Genomic DNA, 14,326 nt, shown 5'->3' with positions numbered 1-14,326 from the left:
GGCAAGTCAAGGGAAATCTTTACCTAATTGGTCAAGAAGTTGTAGTTGTTCGACAACTAGCAAGCCAAGGGAAATCCTTATCTAATTGTTCAAGAAGTTGTAGTTGTTTGACAAGTGGCAAAACAAGGAGTAATATCTAACTAGTGGTCTCTAATTCACCCAAATATCTAACTCTCCTCCAATTAACTCTTAACACATCTTATCACCTAATCCCTTTTGCACGAAACTCCCTCAAATTCATCAAATTTATTATACACACCTAACTAGTCGGTCACACTAGTATCATGCACTATGGGACTTAACATGCATCAAATGAAACATGCACCAAATTATAAAAGAGAAAAGATAGAAATCTTTACTCAACCATTAAAGTCACTATGAAATTAAGGCAAGTAAATTAAGATAAAACAAAATATAAATTAACTTTTTTTTTCAAAATTAAGAGAAAATATAAAATAATTTTCAGGTCCTCACACTAAATGGCATGTTAATTAAGCTAATTAGGGCCACTAGAAGTTAGCTTCCAAGTTGGGCTAGGTTTCTTAACTAATCGTTGCCTATATAAAGGCTTGACATTTTCTTTTGTAGGAAACAAGTTATCATCAATAAAATTTGAGAGCATTCTTTTGGCTTCTTTGAGGCTATCTTTGTGAGGATCCAAAAAATTTTCTTATTTTATATTAATTATTTTATTTTCTTGCATACATTTTCCATACTTTACTTTATTATCTTAATTTCCTAGATATTTTTATAAGGGAGTCAAGTTTTTAAATTATTTTCTAGTATAAGTTAGTTCATGTGTCGTTAGTAGCACATTATGGACGTGGGACCCTCTAGTGCGTTAAATTTTTTGACGACTAGGTGAAGTTTTGCATAAAAGAATATTATTTTACAAAGTACTTGGAGATAATTAGAGGTTAGCTAGATAGATTAACCATTGGAAGACAAGAGAATGAGATTAAACCCTAAAGCGCTATTTGTCGCGACACCATTGAAAGTTGGACTTTGACCAACCTTTCTTAACTTTCCTAAAAATCAAATTTTGACCAAAATTTCTTCATTTTCTTGTCTTGCTTGGTTGAACCATTGAGGGAGAGAAAGGGAGAGAAACTTCATCCTGTATTTCAATTTCTTGCTTCAATCTTGAGTTCCAACCAACAAATTTGCAAATTATACCATACAAAGTGCTAACTAAGGAAGAGTAGAGGTGTTGGTGGAGTGATTTTGGAGGGAAAAGTACTATGCTACCATCTTTCTTGAGGTTACAAGGTACTTTGGCAAGAAACTTCCCTTTTCCTTCATATATGTGTAAATTAGTGGCTTAAGGTTGTAGTTTTGGTAACTTTATGAGAAAATTTCATGGTTTGAAGTAGTGTTGTGGTAATTTTCAGTTTTATGGTGACAATTCTGCTCATATGTGATGCTTGAGGGTTGTCCACGTTTTGATAGCTTTGCTATATGAAATAGAGGTTTTATAGGCTAGTTTAACTTGCCTAAAGAAAATTCCAACTTGTGTGTATAAATTTCAGTTTAGGGTTTCCAATTTGAACTTGATTGTAGTTGGTTTTGGAGCTATCAATTGGCTAAAATTGAAGGGTGTTGTGACCCTAATTAAGTGTGTTTAATAGCTTATGAGTTGTATGTGCAATTGAGACTGTTTTGGATGAATTTTGGTGTTGATTATAGGATGTAAAAGTAAAGCAATTAAGGGGAGGTGCTGTCCAAATTTTGAGGCCGTATGGTTCCTTTGAGTTTGGGTTGATTTTGGGTAAAAATGAAGGGCTTTGGGGCTGTTCATGTCTTTAGGACCAACTGCTACTTTTGCACCCCAAAGCCACATTTTTGTATTTTTGCACTAGTAGTTCATTTGGATAGGCATACGACTCGTAGTCGAGTCTCACTTGTGAATTCCGTTCACTAGGTTTTGAAGTCAAATCTCAATTATTTTTCCTTGGTTGTTCTAGGACGTGCCGATGACCAAGGGCATACTTCGGGAGGAAACTTTTGAAGTTGTTTTGCTTGAACTGGTAAGTGTACCACTCGCATGACTTGTTGCTTAACTGGTTTACTTGTACTTGCAATTTGTGACTTGAATAACTGTGACTTCTGTTTATTCTGGATGAAACGAGGGTGTATTTTATCACACTCGTTTCTCTTCCCGTTTGACTGGTTAACTGTATCAATTTGAATCTGTTACTTGTGCATGATTTGATGTCGTTTGGAGGCTTGTATCCAACGACCTTACTATGAAATCTAAGTTCAAACCTCATTGGTAGTTAATCGAGTCGAGCCGGTAAGGGTCTGATCGATTAGATAACGAATTATGGGTCTCTAGTTTTGTCAAGTGGAGTGTTATCTTCTCGACTAATTGATATACTCGAGTATTACCATCACTGTTTCTGCTTGGCGTTCGGGCCCGGTAAGGGGGATGTTTGGTGGACGAAACTTGGTGTAAAGTGGGGTCTACGGTCATGGTCATTTCTTTAAACGTTGACGGAGGGTCAACGGGTTTAGATCAAGCAATGCAAAAGAGGAAATTGGCACTTGAGAGCCATCTGTATTCTTTTACTTCCGGTTTAACTATGGTGTTCCTTCCTCTTTATTTGACGTCTATGTTTGATTGATTACAAGTGTACTTTCGTGATTCTTGACTGCTTGACCTATTGGTACCTCATTGGGCAAAAGCTCATTCCCGTTACCTTTATTTTCCTTACAGGGGACAAATATTGGAGCCATGATTTTGGAGAAAAGAGTTGAGCTAGATATAGTTATTTTTTATTAAACTCCTCTGTAATAGTAAACCCTAAATGTATTTTGATCAAGTATAACATTTTGGCTTGTAAAGACTCCAATGTATATATTTATGCAAGCGTATGGTTACGTATATTCGTTGAGAATGCATGTTTCTATGGTTATGTGAACTTTTCTTGTATTTATTGGAAAACAGGGCAAGTGCGGAACTTGAACAAGGAAAGAAAAGAAATCTGGTGGGAAACTACTGCAGGAAATTCGGCCGTATATCCGGCCAGATCTTGGCCGGGTTGGTAGGGGAGGTTGAAAAAAATTTGGGTTTGTTCACTGCCTTGAATCCGACCAGGAATCTGGCCAGCAATCCGGCCCCAATCTTCGATGAATTCTGGGCTCAATTTTTTTCGCTTCTCGTTGGAACATTTAATCAAAGTTCTATTGCACCGTAGGGTTTGGTAATCATGTTTTCGGCTAGGTAATCCTCACGAGAGTTGGGCAGGCAGTTCGCTAACCCTTAGGATACGTCCTCGAGGAAGGTGGGGGCTGTCACAATCTTGAATATCTTAGAGTGTACATCTAAGAGTTCAATCCAACTTATCAATAAGGACCACGCTTGATTGTGGCGTTTACTATCTATACCAAGGTTCGTTGTGTGAGGACCCGAATTTTTCTTACTTTTAATTCAATTTACTGTCTTATTTAATTATTTATTCACATGTTTTCTTCGAATAATTTATTTCAACCATTTTAAATCCATTTACATGGAGCAATGTCTCACTTATATTTTTAAAACGTCCCATTAGCAAATTTAATTTTTTGGAGACTCGTTTAGTAAGAAATAGCGAATACACATTTTTTCGAGGCAAAATTCGATCCGAGAGTATAATGATCTTGGAGATTTGAGGACTCATGTTTATTCTTAAAATAGTTATTTTTATAATTATTTACCCTAAAGTAAGTTAATTATATCATCGTTACATGAATTTCTTGTAAGTTTCGCTTTATCGCACGCGAATCGGAAGTTTGCGTAAATCGAGCAGGAATGGCTAAGTAGAGATTTAAGAAACTTACACTAAACTACTAAGGGTGAATAATTATAGTGTTAAAGGAATTACATTTGAGGATTAGTGCACAAGTGAAACAAACAAGAGAGAAAACAGTGATAAGATACCGCACGCGCGCACTATTTTTAGTTGACTTTTGGACACCTTTTGGCTACAAATTCCTTAAGCTTCCAAAGGAAGCTTCACAAATCAAAACCCTCTCTCTCTCCTCACTCCATAAGCTCGGCCGACCAGCAAAGAAAAGAAGGGAAGAAAAGCTTCTTCATCTTGTTCAAATTTTGCTTCCATTTCACCTCCAAAATTGCCACCAACTCACACACCACTTGGAGATTAACTTGATCTTGGAGAAAGGCTTCATCTTGGACGATTTCTTGGGAGACTTTCAGCCAAAAATTTCTGGTTTCTTTAAAAGCTAAGAGGTAGCCTTCATCAACCTTGAACCTTTCCATTTTCTTCAAAGTTGGAGCTTTAATTGCAAGGGTTTGAACCCCAAGTATGAAACTAGGTAGAGGACTTGACGAAATTTATTTTCTTACTTTTATTGTTAGGCTAGCAGACTTGGTGTGACCTCTAGGTAGCTTCCTTGAGGATTAAATGCTTGTTTAATGTTGTTATGTATGTAGATGAAAAGATTATGGTGAGAAATGAAGGAAAGATCGAAGGAAAATTGCGCATGGATGTTGGCCGAATCTGTCCTGTTATTGCCTTGTCTATGTTTCAAATTTTTGATACTCAAATGACTGTGAAACTGATGTATATATGTGGTATATTCTGTATAGAAAGTTTCTACCAAAAATCATTTGAATTGGTTGAGCAAAACTTGAAATTTCGAAATTTGAAGAAAGCTGGAAATGTAATCTGGCAGTCCGAACAATGCCCCTTTGCTTGAACATATCTCTCTGTATATAAGTCAAAATTGAGTGCCGTTTGTGGCATTTGAAACTAGGTATTTGTAGCTTTCCAACAGTATAAAATTCACTTTCTAGTTTGAACTAAGTGAGTTGTAGTGATTTGGCAAAGTTTGCTGTCCTGTTCTGGTGGTCTGTCAGAGAGAAAGGTAGATGCTGCATTTTGTAGCTCAATGTTCTCTCACTTGTGAACTGATTTCGAAAATGACTTGTTCTGATGAAATGTAGAGTTTTGAATCTACTTTACAAAGCCACCAACCATTAGTAATTTGAACTTGTATTGAGTGAGATATGGCCTGATTTTGAAAGTACGATAAAGCTGGAAAAGCCTTCCTTTTGCTTGCCGACTGGTTTAGTTGTTTGAGGGATGTTTTATTTCAAAATTTTGATGTCGACCAACTATCAATTTCTTATTAGATGTTTATAAGATCTTGGTCTCACAAATGAACTGAATTGGAACGGATTTCATGGTGTTTTAAAAAGGACAAGAAAGCAAGAAGACAGATTTGCTTTAAAAATTTTCTAAACTTTGATAGTTTTGTTAACTACCTTCCCGTACGAGATTTTACGTGAAAATTTGATAGAGGAGTAGTCCTCATATGGAAGTTAAATTGTATCAAATTTGGTGTTATTCTAAGGTCATTTCGATACCCAAATGATGTTCCAAATTTTGATTTTCAAATCTGGAAAATTCCTGACTTGTGCTCAAATTCCAGCCGATTTTAGACTATTATATCTCAATACTCAAAACTCCAAATTTAGTTTCATTTGGCCTGTTTGAAACTTTGTTAGGAACTCGTAATGTGTTACGAATTTCAAAGGCTAGTTCACTTTCTGTGAATTTTGCCGAATTTTCAAAATTTGCCGAAAAACAAGACTGACAAAGTTTTTTAGTACTTTGAATGTCTTCCGTTTAGAATCATGGAAAAGTGTCTTCTGGAAACTTTTGGTACTTTGAACTAGGGGTGGGCAAAATTATCCGCTAACCCGAAAACCTATCATATCCAATCCGATTCGATCCGAAAATTAGGATATCCGATTTTTATTATTTGATCGGGTCAAAAAAGGGTCGGGTACCCGCTAAAATGTGTGGCGGGTTAGGGTCACATAATTAAAAACCCGCGGGTACCCGATCCGCCCCGCATATATATATTTTTAATTTATTTTTATTTTTATACACACACTATAAAATAATAAGAACTAAATAAGTAATTTTATTGAACAAATTGCATAGACTAAAGTTAATTACAAGATTCATTTGTAGAGGTCATGATCTTATATTTCATAGAAAAAGTTTAATTAATGTGGAACATATATATTAAAAATTGTGCTACTTATTTCAAACTTTTATTGATTTCGAATTCTTTTAATTTTTTTCCTTTATCTTATATTTTCTTCATATGTTTGTTTCATGGTGGGAAACCTTTTTTTAGAAAAAAATTTTATTAAATCTTAGATGAATGTGTAAAATATAAAATTAAATTGATATAAATTATTTTTTTTAAATTAAATGATAAATGGGGCGGAGCGAGTACCCGCTGACCCGACCCTATCTCAGCGGGTACCCTATAATGGCTGACCCGCTGATATGCAGGGCGGGTAAGGGTCAAAAAATGGTTGACCCGCAAGGTGCTGGTCGGGTCAGCCAAATGGTGAATGGGACGGGTACCCAACCCGCGCCCACCCTTACTTTGAACCAAGATTCCAACGGTGTAAAGTTTTTCAATTTTGGACCTACTGAATACAAGTGTACAATCTTCCTTGTTAGTAAGGGATTTGTAAGTAATAGTGTGTGATAGTCAATTATTATTTGCTCAAGCGTTCAAGGGGACCTTCAAGAGTATCTTGAAGTGGACGCCTAAAAGCTTGTTTGAGCACTTAGCCCCTTATTTTGATTGGTTTGTGTCAAGTGCATGATTCGTTGCAATTATGTGAATTGTTTCTTACGGACTGAATGGTTTATAACTGTTGAGTCGAGTGTGTACATTATCACACTTGTTCTCTTTTAACTGATTGAACAACTGAACTGAACTACTTGTAACTAAATTGTATTTAAACTGTTTACATGTCGTTGGAGTGAATCTCCTCAACTTATAACTGGACTAGGAGACGCCCAACTCTCAATTGGCCGACCTTGCGACTCGAGCTAGCAAGGGCTTGGTCAAGAAGTTTGGTGAATCATGAGATAACTGTAAGCTTGATCTATTGAGAGATCTTATTTGGCCTACTCGCGTAGTAGTGCCTTTTATATAAGTTCGGGCTCGGTACGATTTATGGTGGACGGAACTATGAAATAAGTGGAGTTCTACGGACTTAAATGCCGATCCGATTGACGAAGTGTCATCACGGGAAGGTATTCGATCGAGGCTTGGTGAAGCAAGTGGAACTTAGCTCCTGAGAGCTCCTGTATCCTCATTGAATGTGTTTAATTAAAAATTATGAATTGCTTGAATGTTACAGCTTTTATTCTCGCTTAAATGCTATCACTACCTGAACTATGTGTTTTACATATTTTCTTGGCCTCACTGAGCGTTAACTCATCCCATTAGATTTGTTTTCCTTAGCAGGGGTCGAGATGGAAAAAGTTATGGAGAAGCCGACTTGAGACACTTTTGATTAGGGTTTTAAATGTATTGGACTAGACATCTTTTGGATGTTGTATATTTTGGGAAAGTGAATGTACTTTGAAACTTGTGATGTAAGATTGAATATTCATGTATGGAAATGACTTCTTTTCTTTATTTCGACTATGGTTATCAATCGTTATCTCTTAAGTTTGAACTGAGATTGTACTGAGTCCTGACATGAGTTGGGCAGGCATCCCGCCGATACCCTTTGGTTCGTCTTAGGGAGAAGTTGGGGCGTCACAGTTGGTATCAGAGTCTAGACTTCAGATTTTGTAGTGTATGTTAGGCTAAAAGTTTAGGATACTGGACTGTGGGATTCACTTGGATATTAATCTATTGTATTCCAGTGGTTAAAGAGAATAGGTATTTCAGAGTTTCTTCAATGGCATTGGTAGAAAAGAGCCTAGGTTTAGCGATCTATTTGGAAGATATTTTAGAGTATTTACTCTTGAGAATAGGAACGAGATAACTTGGTTAGACCTTAAGTTGATATTGAGCGAATTCGTGACTATAAGTTTCTTATTTAGAATTTGTGGTTGTTTTGTAGAGATGGAGAATGGTAACGGAGGTCACGCTGCTAATGGTAATAGGCATGCAGTGCCTCTTAGATCTATTCGATATAGAGTGCATAGAGGAGAACCTCGTATCCGATACTCGCCTTCTTCGAGGATTCTCATTTGTCTCTGTAGGACGGCGTACACCTACCCTAATGAACTGGTATTGTCCCTTAACGATGAGCATCGGCAATTGGTGAATACCAACAGTCTTACTTCAGGAGGTCGAGGAGCTAAGCGCTATGGTGGACGCTCAGGGTGCTAGGGTTATTGAGCTCGAGGGAATAGTGGTAGAGGAGAAGACTAGAACTGAGGCCGCTAGTGTTGAGTTTCGGAGGACAAGGGCTCGACTAGCTAGGGTAGTCGGGAAGGTCCGAGATTGGGCCTCCGACATTTTTGCTGACATCACCATGTTGATAGAGGAGGCGATAAAGGCTGTTGATAGCCCGGCTCGTGAGGGCATTCTTGAGGAGGAACCTTTCGAAGAGGATCCGGAGGAGAATGTTTAGGCTAGTGGTTCGGATGTGAATTAGACTAGGATATTGAGGTTTGACTTTTGTGACTAGAATTAACTAGGATGACGCTTGTAAATCTCTTGGCATCTATTGCATGACTAATTGTACTTTTGTGGCACATGTGTGCTATATTTTTTTGTAAATGCCCCATGACTTGCTGATCTTGTATGGATCTTTAATTGTTTACATATGCTAATTACCGTTATTTCAAATATTTTCCGCATTGACTTGTATTTTAGGTATTTTCTAGCGTAATTAATTCTATTTTTCCATTTAGACATAACTAAGATCATGGATGTTCGAAGGAGTGGTAGGGGCCAAGGGCGCAGGACTAGGCAAACCCCAAACTCAAGGGGAGGACTAGGGAATGGCATCTGGACCAAACCAAAGTCCTAGGAATGAAAGAGTGAACCAAGTAGCTACTACTATTAACCATATAATTGATATCTTAATACGGTTGGTTGAGCACCAAGGGCCTAAACTAATCAACAAACCTAAAAATCAAGAGAGGTATGAGAATAGAGTGATTCTTGAAGTTCGCCCATCTAAGTTTCACGGAGGGTCTAATTTCAAAATAGTAGATTGGTTTGAGAGGATGAAATGAGGTACTAGTGAAAGGAACAGGTTAGGGTTTCTTCTCGAGCAACTTTGTAGACGAGTATTGGAGAGTGAATTAGGGTGTGAAACTTTTATATTAAGGAATAAGATCTCCGTATTTTGTTATGTTTATAAGTAGTGATAGTAATCTGGTAGACTCAAGAGCTCGTCCATATTAAGCAGAGAATAGTTCAGATTTATATTTTGGAGTAACCTAGAAGCAAAAGAATAAAAGAGTAAAATGGCCAGAGCTCCTATTGTGAAGAGTTACTTATTTTGATCCCTTGATTTGCATGGTAGGCTAGTAGTTGACTTAAACCAACTGGTGAGATGACAAATTTGGGAGAGATGCATAAGCAAATAGACACTCTTCGGAAGGAAGTAAAATTTTAAAAGAAGTTGGCTGACTACTGGGAAGGACGGTGGAAACAAGAATATGTGGAGAAAATTGTCTTGCTACGCAAGAACGTAGAACTGGAAAAGAAATACAAAGGAAATTCTCAAACTGATCAAGCCATGACTCCTCACGTAACTTGTGGATACTGTGGTAAAAATTAATCACGTTGAGACCGAGTGTTGGAGAAAGTAAGAAAAATGTCTGAGGTGCAGTAGTACCGAACATAAGTTTTTAAATTTTCTTGGAGCTTCTAAGAAAAGAGGAAATACTCGGCAGTCTGCTAGACCCACTGCAAAGCAGTTGAGGGCCAGAAAGAGTGATTAATGCTAATGGCTGTGAGGGGTCCAAGTAGTGGAAGTTTTACGAGTGGGGATGGTTTTGACTCCACTCGGAGGATAGAGGTTGTAGTTTTACCCTAGTCTAGACTGGCATTTTAGAGGTGGTAATCTTTGGTATAAAGGAAAGTCCTTTTGTTGTTTTGTATTTTGGCAACTTTTTACGTTCTGTTATGATCTTATTGTTTCCCTTTTCCTTTTGAAATGATTTGATAAACCTCTCCCAACTTGATGTAACTATTATGATCTTTTATAAATATAAAAATTTACTTTGCTTTTAATTGATTTCATGACTTATATGTATATGTACATTTTGTCCCACACCTTTAGATTAGTGATAAGACATGAACAGTAGTAGACGTGGTCGAGATTGTACTTGAGAATATAGACAACCCCGAGGTCTTGGAGATGACCAGGGATTGGGACCAAATCGAGAACTTAAGGTTGAGGCTGGGACCCAATATTTGATTGCCAACTTGATATATTAAAGTTGTGAGATTTGGATTGGTGAAAGGAAATATTTGATAGATTTAATGAGTCCAACAATTAAGGGACATGATATAATAGTTGGAATGGAAGTTGAGACTATACATAGACTATCGAGATTTAAACAATGTAACCATTAAGAACAAATATCCTTTTTCCTTACACAGATAAGAATTTGATCAACTGCAAGGAGCCGTGATACTATCCAAGTTGGATAAAGTAGAGCTGTTACTAGTTGATGATCCTAGAAACTGATGTGCTTAAGACCATTTTCAATTCTCGATACGGCACTTTGAATTCACAGTTACACCCTTTGAGTTGACTAATGCACTTGCAACACCTATGGACTCAATGTATCAGGACTTTAAGTTGTATTTGGATCAATTTGTGGTGGCATTTATTGATGACATATCGGTATACTTTAAGATTCGAGAAGATCATGAAAGACACCTAATGATAGTTTTACAAACCCCGAGAGAGAGCCAACTTTCGTTAAATTCAATAAATGTGAGTTCGGTTGAAAAAAATAGCCTTTCTAGGTCATACAATATCTAAGGAAGGAATTGCTATAGACTCAGCTAAAGTGGCAATTGTGTTAAGAGGAAACAACCAGAAAATCCTACCGAAATTCGGAGTTCTTAGAGTTAGCCGAATATTACCTTCGATTTATCAAGAACTTTTCTCAAACCGTAAGAGTCTTAAGTACTTGTTTTTTCCAAAAGAGTTGAACTTGAGTCAACATAATTGAGTGGAAATTTTTTTTAGAGGATTATGATGGCCCGATTAATTATCACCCAGGGCAAACTATATGTGGATGAGATTATAAGGTTACATGGGATGCCAGTAAGTATTGCATCTGACCGAGACCCTTGATTTGTTTCTCGGTTCTGGCCGAAGATGCAAGAAATACTAGGAGTTAAATTAAGTTTTAGTACTACCCACGCATAGACTGATGGACAATCAGAGAGGACATGTTGAGATCATGTATCTTGGTTTTTGGAGAAAGTTGAAGTAAATACTTGACACTGGTGGAATTTGCTTAGCTAAGGTTCTAAATTACCATGATACGACACTCTTTTGCAAACTCTAGATTCATGAGTGGGTTATATGTGAGACCGATTAAGTTACCGTATGATTTGGAAGTTAAAACGCCTATTAGGGATTAAATTTTAATTGCTAATTGGATGAATAGAAATTGTGAGATATGGGTTGGAGAGTGTAAGTTGTTGTTCGATTTGATAAACCTAGTCATTGAGAAGTATGATGTTATCTTAGGTGTGAATTTCGAGAACGAAATTCCTTTTAAGGAGGGAAGGATGTGAGAACCCGAATTTTTCTTACTTTTAATTCAATTTACTGGCTTATTTAATTATTATTCACCCGTTTTCTCTGAATAATTTATTTCAACCATTTTAAATCCATTTACATGGAGCAATGTCTCACTTATATTTTTAAAACGTTCCGTTAGCAAATTTAATTTTTCGGAGACTCGTTTAGTAAGAAATAGCGAATACACGTTTTTTCGAGGAAAAATTCGATCCGAGAGTGCAATGATCTTGGAGATTTGAGAACTCATGTTTATTCTTAAAATAGTTATTTTTATAATTATTTACCCTAGAGTTAGTTAATTATATCATCGTTACACAAATTTCTTGTAAGTTTTGCTTTATCGCATGCGAATCGAAAGTTCGCGTAAATCGAGTCGGAACGGCTAAGTAGAGATTTAAGAAACTTACACTAGACTACTAAGGGTGAATAATTATAGTGTTAAAAGAATTACATTTGAGGATTAGTGCACAAGTGAAACAAACAAGAGAGAAAATGGTGGTACGACACCGCACGCACGTGCACTATTCCTAGTTGACTTTTGGACACCTTTTGGCCATAAATTCCTTAAGCTTCCAAAGGAAGCTTCACAAATAAAAAAGCTCTCTCTCTCCTCACTCCATAAGCTCGGCCCACCAGCAAGGAAAAGAAGGGAAGAAAAGCTTCTTCATCTTGTTCAAATTTTGCTTCCATTTCATCTCCAAAATTGCCACCAACTCATACACCACTTGGAGATTAACTTGATTTTGGAGAAAGGCTTCATCTTGGAGGATTTCTTGGGAGATTTTTGGCCAAAAATTTTTTGTTTCTTCAAAAGCTAAGAGGTAGCCTTCATCAACCTTGAACCTTTCCATTTTCTTCAAAGTTGGAACTTTAATTGCAAGGGTTTGAACCCTAAGCATGAAACTAGGTAGAGGACTTGACGAAATTTATTTTCTTTCCTTTATTGTTAGGCTAGCGGAATTGGTGTGACCTCTAGGTAGCTGCCTTGAGGATTAAATGCTTGTTTAATGTTGTTATGTGTGCAAATGAAAAGATTATGGTGAGAAATGAAGGAAAGATCGAAGGAAAATTGAGCATGGATGCTGGCCGAATCTGTCCTGTTATTGCCTTGTCTATGTTTCAAATTTTTGATACTCAAATGACTGTGAAACTGAGGTATATATGTGGTATATTGTGTGTAGAAAGTTTCTACCAAAAATCATTTGAATTGGTTGAGCAAAACTTGAAATTTCGAAATTTGAAGAAAGCTGGAAATGTAATCTGGCAGTCCGAATAGTGCCCCTTTGCTTGAACATATCTCTTTGTATATAAGTCAAAATCGAGTACCGTTTGTGGCATTTGAAACTAGACATTTGTAGCTTTCTGACCGTATAAAATTCATTTTCTAGTTTGAATTGAGTGAGCTGTAGTGATTTGGCAAAATTTGCTGTCCTATTCTGGTGGTCTGTCCGAGAGAAAGGTAGATGCTGCATTTTGTAGCTCTATTTTTTCTCACTTGTGAACTGATTTCGAAAAATGACTTGTTCTAATGAAATGTAGAGGTTTGAATCTAGTTTCCAACTCCACCAACCATTCATAATTTAAACTTGTATTGAGTGAGATATGGCCTGATTTTGAACGTGCGATAAAGCTGGAAAACCCTTCCTTTTGCTGGCTGACTGGTTTAGTTGTTTGAGGGATGTTTTATTTCAAAATTTTTATGTCAACCAACTATCAATTGCTTATTAGATGTTTATAAGACCTTGGTCTCACAAATGAACTGAATTGGAACTGATTTCATGGTGTAAAATATTTAAAAAGGACAAGAAAGCAAGAAGACAGATTTGCTTTAAAAATTTCCTAAACTTTCAACATGATCCAATGATCAAATTATTTGGGGGAATCATCAATTTTATAATGTTTTAATAATGGCCCTAGCTCTTTTACTGTTCACAAACATTGACTATTTACTGTAGTGCTGTATTCAATAATGCTAATGCACTCATAGTTTACAAAGGTGAATAGAGGTTGGAATACCCATAGGCAAGTTCTCAAGATCTTGTAGTAGTAACCATTTATTAGTTAGTGGAGCTATTCTCAAATTGTTAGTACACTGTCATTGTAAACACTTCTTCGAATAGACCTAACAACAACAAAAAAATGCGAAGATAAATACTTCTTAAACTGCATTTATTAGTTGGTGATGTGAAGGTCGAACCTTTTAGTTTTTTAAGAACCTTTTAAAAAATGTAAAACAAGTTCACAATCATGTAACATAAATTCTTCACAATGCTAGAATAATATGGCAGTTGAAAGGCAACTGATTTGGACCAATATTATAAAAACATACTTAGACTGCTTTTTCTATGAATCAAAAGTTTGGAATATCATTCTTCGTATATCATTATTTAGATAATCTTCTACGTCTATATAAGTGTTAAAAGGTAGGTTCAATGCATGAAGGGTTTTAAAATTTTATTATAATTGAAGGTGTCAACAATACAAGTGGAAATAGAGATGGAGCAATAAGGGTTGGGGAACCAATAGATGGAGTAACAATATTTTGGTTCTTCTTACTGAAGGGGGAGTTAATACAGTCAACAATCAACTAGTATTTCTCAATATGTATTGGGTGGGGAATTGATATTTTGGATGAAATTTTTAAATGTTTTATAATTTTGGTTATCTTTTTTTCCCCTACTTAGGGCCCACAACCTTGACTTCCTTTCCAGAAGGTATTATTCCACTACACTTTTCCCTTTTCAGCCACTTTCTAATTTTTTAACT

The sequence above is a fragment of the Coffea eugenioides genome, chromosome 4 (genome assembly GCF_003713205.1).
Source record: "Coffea eugenioides isolate CCC68of chromosome 4, Ceug_1.0, whole genome shotgun sequence".
Lineage (NCBI taxonomy): Eukaryota > Viridiplantae > Streptophyta > Magnoliopsida > Gentianales > Rubiaceae > Coffea > Coffea eugenioides.
The sequence above is the reverse complement of the archived record's forward strand: the minus strand, read 5'-3'. Positions refer to the sequence as shown.